Here is a 5,154-nt window from a genome sequence, read left to right as displayed (position 1 = left end):
CTGCCTCTGCCTCCCGAGTGCTGGGATTACAGGCGTTACATCCATTTCTAAGGTTGGGAAGTTTTCTGTTATCTCCTTGAATAAGCTTTATAATCCTTTGGCCTTTTCTGAGATAAGATCTCACGTGGTCAAGGCTTTCTATATCACCTGAGAGAAAAACCTCAGATGATGAATTCTCGCCATCACACTGCCCTGTGGGCATGTCTGGGGGGATTGTCTTTATTCTTAGTTGATGTAGGATGGCCTGCCTCATTGAAGGAGACACTAATTCCCTGGATGAATGGCCCTGACTTGGATAAGAAAGCTAGTGACCCGTGACCCTGTTTGCAGAAGTCAGCTAACAGGGGATGTCATCCACGGTCTCTGCTCTGCTTCTTTGGCAGAAAGTTTTTCCATAGGAGGTAAGGCTGTGTGGAATAGCATAGCATAGCAGCTATGCCCTGACTTCCTGAATGAGGGACTGTGACCTGGAAGTGTAAGCCAAATAAACCCTTCTTTGTTGCTTTTGGCCAGAACAGTTTATCATAGCAATAGAGTGAGACCAGAACATTGTGTCTTCTCCCCTACTGATTGTTGTCTGGTCAGTTTCTGGCACCTTCTTTTGACTATTCGGTGAAGTTGGTGTCTTGAAATCCCTGGACTTGTTCCCATGGTTGCAGAAATACCAAATGAGCTGTTTCTTGACTCTGAGTTTATGGTTCATTCCATGATCTCAGCACTGGATGGCTCCCAGGTCCACACTTGCCAAGAGTCTCTTGTTAGTGTGTTATCACCTTTTAGGCACTAGAGGCAAATCCAAGATCAAGCTTGTTCCAAAACCCCCAGTTTGTGTGGTTCAGAATGAACCTGGGGATACCTCCAAAGAAGTGCATCCCCATAAACCTCTTCCAGAGCCCAGATATACACTCACTACTGGCCCATGGTCAGGCACTGTAGGATTTTTGTCTTAGCTCTTAGCCAAATCACAATGACTGAAGCAACTCTAGACTCCTATTGTAATACTGATAGGTGGTAGTGTTTCCCAATTGTCCTAAAACTGTGAGCCCACTGCCTGCTAAAGCTAACATGGCACTGTCACAGGGCTAAGGCCCACACTGCTAGGGATTAATTAGTTCTGAGGAAGAGTCACACATGGCCCATGATCACTTCAACCACCCAAGGTGAAGTTAATAGGAATAGAAGTCTGATAGACTGGAGTCATGTTTCTGTCAACCTAGTCCGAGGTTTGCTGCAGAGAGCCCATGTGCAGGCAGCCCTGGACATAAGAGCCATATCTGCACAGTGTTACATTTCACTAGCCTGGCACTAAATTCTAAAATCCTATGCTTACCAACATCTCTTATTTTCATTCGGTGGGGACATATGCCATGCTCTATTACCTGCGGGTGGGGATATGACAGTGTTGGTAAAGACAGACCCTTGGCCACCTAGGCTGATGTGGTGTCTGAATCACATGACCTTCACAGCTTCAGGGGACATGCAGGCCCGTGGCACCGTTGTCAGTGAAGCAGCTGAAATAGGAGTCGGCTTTACTACAGTGCAGGGAGTACCTGGCATAGGCGCCAGTCCAGAGCTGGATACAGCTCTGCTGTGCTAGGTTGGTGTACACATGGCAGAGACAGCACCTGAGTCACTTAAGCTGGCACTTAGTCACTTAATCAATAGAGCTGATACTCAACTGGGTTGCAAGGGCCTGCTTCTCAGGAGAAGCAGGAGTTCTCCAGGCTCACTCCAAGGATGGTTATGATGAAGAGTGACACCTGAGTGCACTCTACACTACATAGGTCTCTGCCTAACGTTCAGATGGTCTAAAGCTCTTGGTGCCCTGGCCTGCATCCAAGAATTTTCATTTATACTGGGTGATTGTCCACGGCGCAGTGGGCCTAGCTTGGGTTGCAAGACAGAGCACTCTGCTTGCCAAGGTTGGAGTACGGTTTGGAGGCAGTTGTCTGCTATTCCTAAAGTAGTCCCAGAAGTATAGTCTCTGCAAATATAGAACCCCACCCCCAGAGTTCTAGGACCCTTGTCTCGTGTTGAGTTTCACTGTGGCTGGTCTGGCAATGAGTCTCAAGTCTGATGCCTTGAGTTAATTTCCTCTCCCTTTTCTAAGCAGAAGGCCTCTCTTTGCCCTGGCCTGCTTGTGGGAAGAGCTTACTGTTTTTTTTTCCTGTCTTTAGTTTGTTCTTTGGCTTTGTTATACTAAAAACGGGCACCATAGCAGAGCCCTTCATCATCATCTGATTTCCTTATTTTGCGTAAAGGTAGTTATTCTGTGAGCAGCTTTTCAATGTGGTGTGTCTACAGGAGGATGGCATCAAGATGATCTTATTCAGCTCCCGTCTTGCTTTACTGCGTCTGTCAGCTTTTCAACCCTGAAAGAATTTTGCAGAACTCCATCCACCCTCGTTCCCATTTACACAGCTGGTAGCTGCACTTCTTCATACATCTAAAGACTCTAGTTCCAAAGGATGTGATAGTCAGGATAGCATAAATATTGACACTCCAAAAGAAAATGCTTATATTGTACTTCCTGGAATCCAACTATCATTATGACAGTCAGCGTCATCCATTTTTAAAGTATGTGACAAGCTCTTTGACAGTCAGAAATTTTACATCATTCTTTTTGCTCCTTGAAATTATATTTGCAGTTCATTTCTCCCACGGGGTGCTATCCTGATGCTTGAAAGCCTTTTTCTACCCTGTTTCTCAGCAACAAAAATACATGCACAGATGTGTTAAGAGTTGGTTTCCTGCAACCACAAATGATTAGTGATTAGTACATATCTGAAGAAAAAACTGAGCGTGTTAGTGTATGCCTGCAATTCTAGTATTCAGGAGGATCACAAGTTCAAGACCAGCTTGTAACCTCAACAAGCACCTCTTTGAAAATAATGAAGAAAAAAAAAAACGAAGGAAAGGAAGAAACTATAAATGTAAAATGTTTTGGGGAAAACCTTTTTTTTTCTGAGTAATTGTTACAGTTTATTGCTAAGTATTAGTATTTTAAATTTTAATTCCCAATTTTATAACTAATCATTGAATTTACATTGTATCATACACGGAATTTAGCGCAAGCAAATATCAGTTACACAATTGACACCTTGAACATATCAACTCCAAGTGCTTGAAAAACATTTCTTCATATGGTACACAAGGTAGGCAAAGATGATTACAATCCCTGTATTAAGGAGCTTGACCAACACCTCTCTCTCTCTCTCTCTCTCTCTCTCTCTCTCTCTCTCTCTCTCTCTTCCTTCCTTCCTCTCTTTCTCTTTCTCTGACACAATGGGAGCTCACTGACTCCAGCCGGACAGCGGGGAACCAGCATAGGACCAAACTAGACCTTCTGAATGTGCGTGACAGTTGTATGACTGGGACAGTCTGTGGGGCCACTGGCAGTGAGACCAGGACTTATCCCTACTGCTTGTACTTGCTTTTTGGAACCCATGCTCTTTGGAGGGATACCTTGGTCAGCCTAGATACAGTGGGGCAGGTCTTGGTCCTACCTCAAGTGATGTACCAGACTTTGTTGACTCCCCATGGGAAGCCTTACCCCCTCTGAGGAGTGGAAGGGGGTGAGATGGAGGAATGGAAGTGGAGGGGGTGGGAGAAGGGGAGGGAATGGGAACTGAGATTGTAATGTAAAATGAGAAAAGATTTTTTTTTAAAAAATACATTAATAGATGTGCAGGCTACAACTGCACAGAGCAGACCAAGAGGGGAGTGATCAATCAGTCAGCTGGGTACCTGACTCTCTAGGCCCTTGGACTGGGGCAAAACCCCAGGCACCTCACCCACATGCCTCAGCATCACTAACCAGCCAGCAGGCATGCCTCCTGCAGGTAGGTTGCTCCGACAACCTCCCCCCATCATCGACAGGACCCTTTAAGCTACAAGGCCCTCTCCACCCCCAAACTAACCCATCCCCTTGTTATGCCCAGATCTGCGAAGTCCCTTAAAACCAACAAGGAGCCTGAGTCCTGTATGTAAAAGGAAAGAGCCTTTGTTTTATACAAGTTTGCAAACTCAGTGTGTACAACGTATTGGAATAATCGGAGAGCCCTGAGCTTAGTTAGACTTGGGTTTTTAATAATACTAAAGGTGGGAGTGAGGGATTTCTAAGGTTTAGGACCCCTGATTGGATGACATTTGTCTAGGGGTGTCCTGGTGAGTGTGTGCCGGCAGGTGATCCTATCTACAATGGTTGGAACATTAGGCATTTCCTTTGGATGGTCTGTTCTTGGGTGGTGCCTGGGTAATATCAGCTTGTAGTCCTTCCTGCAGTCAGGTATAACTCAGGGTAAACTACTGAGACACAGGCCTCCATTAAGGTTATCATGGCTGAGTCCTACACTGGCAGGTGACAATGGTTGGAACGTTAAGAACTTCCTTTGGGTGTTCTGTTGCTATTAAGCTTATCATGGCTGGGCCCTATACCCCTGAGACCTCAGAGGAACTCTGAAGCACATGTTGCAACTGCACAGAGAGGACCAAGAAGTGAGTGATCAGCCAGTCAGTTGGTCACCCCACTCTCTAGGCCCTCAGTATTGGGGCAAAAGTCTAGGTCCCTCCCCCACCTTCCTCAGCTTCACTAGCCAGTCAGAAGGCAAGCTTCCTGCAGGTAGACTGTTCCAACAATCCCACAATGAGTGAACTCTGTAAGCTACAAGGCCCACTCTGCCCCCAAACATACCCATCTCCTGTGACCTCAGAGGAACTCTGAAGCACAGGCTGTGACTGTACAGAGCAGACCAAGAGACTGCAATTGTACAGAGCGAATCAAGACAGTGGGCCAAGAGAGACCTCAGTGGCTCACTGAGATACAGACAGGTACTGTACAGCACAGACTAATAACAGCTCCCTAAGACACAGACAGCAACTACAAGGATTGAACCAAGAGCCAAAGCTACTGCTGGCACCAATTAGAGGAAGAGATGGGTAGGCGCTAATGCAAGAATTCATTAAACAGACCAAGCAACATGGTAACACCAGAACCCAGTGGTCATACAACAGGAAGACCTGATTATTCTAATGTAACGGTTGTTCTGTTTCCTTAAGAGAAAAGCTTCTGCCTCTCCCCATTTCTCCCCTCCCCCTTCTGTCACTCCCTTCTCTCTTCTCTCTCTCTGCTCTTCTCCCCTTCTCCCTTCCCCC

Source organism: Microtus ochrogaster, chromosome X (assembly GCF_000317375.1).
Source record: "Microtus ochrogaster isolate Prairie Vole_2 chromosome X, MicOch1.0, whole genome shotgun sequence".
In the NCBI taxonomy this organism is placed as follows: domain Eukaryota; kingdom Metazoa; phylum Chordata; class Mammalia; order Rodentia; family Cricetidae; genus Microtus; species Microtus ochrogaster.
Note: the sequence above shows the minus strand (reverse complement) of the source record.